At 41.1% G+C, this 998-nt stretch overlaps 1 non-coding gene across 1 annotated transcript; it reads right to left on the bottom strand.

Moving 5' to 3' along the window:
- Positions 1–251: 251 nt before the first annotated feature.
- On the bottom strand, positions 252–358 carry LOC125496135 (small nucleolar RNA R71). The gene has a single exon (XR_007272837.1). It is a non-coding gene; the product is annotated as a small nucleolar RNA R71 (small nucleolar RNA).
- Positions 359–998: the final 640 nt, after the last annotated feature.

Raw genomic sequence — 998 nt, 5'->3', positions numbered from 1 at the left:
GGAAATAATTTGGTGGTGGACCTAATGAAGACCCTAATCTACATTATCAGGACTTCTTTCAATGTTTTTCTACTATTAAGCAGCGGGGAGTAATACAAGATAAAATTCAGGAAATTCTTTTCCCATTTTCACTTCGAGATAAGGCAAAGATGTGGTGCGATGGGATTAATCGCACCACTCTTGGGATCACACACTAGAACACATTGGCTTTAGCTTTCTACAGGAAGTACAACCCTTCTGAGAAGACTGCTAGTTTGCGTAGTCAAATCACAAATTTCACCCAAGGTAACGATGAATCTTTACATGAGGCTTGGGAGAGGTTCAAGGACCATCAGATAGAATGTCCCCATCATGGTCTACAAAAATTGTTCCTAGTTCAGTGATTTTACAATGGTTTGGGGAACAACTCAAGACTTATTCTTGACTCTGCAGCGAACGGGAGATTCATGAAACTAGAAATTGATGTTGCACATGACTTAATCGAGGAGATGGCTATCCATAACTCCCAATATGGTAACCCTCGAGGACTAGCTAACAAGGGAGGCAAGCATGAGATTGATTATATATCCCTATTGGATGCACAAATGAATGCCATCAAAAATAATCTCCACAATATGCAACTCTCCTCTCCCGCGAGTGTCACTGCTTTAGGTACTACATCTGCGATCTTGTGTGACAACTGTGGAATATTGGGATATTAGTCACAGGAGTGTCGGAGTTCGCTCGAACAATTTAATGCCTTTAAATCATATTAACAGAATAACCCATACTCCAACACATACAATCCAGGATTGAGCAATCATCCGAATATGTCATACAAGAGCACTAATGTCCTAAATCCTCTTGCACCACAAGCATAACAAATGAACCAGAGGTACTACCAACACCCTTCTCAACACCCCCTGGTTTCTCTAGACCATTTTTCAATCCATCTCAACACGCCCCTCCTGTCGATCCCATGATGGTTGAGATGAGAAATATGATGCTACAAATGCAAA

This window comes from Beta vulgaris, chromosome 3 (genome assembly GCF_026745355.1).
Source record: "Beta vulgaris subsp. vulgaris cultivar EL10 chromosome 3, EL10.2, whole genome shotgun sequence".
NCBI classification, from domain to species: domain Eukaryota; kingdom Viridiplantae; phylum Streptophyta; class Magnoliopsida; order Caryophyllales; family Amaranthaceae; genus Beta; species Beta vulgaris.
The sequence above is the reverse complement of the archived record's forward strand: the minus strand, read 5'-3'. Positions and strand labels throughout refer to the sequence as shown.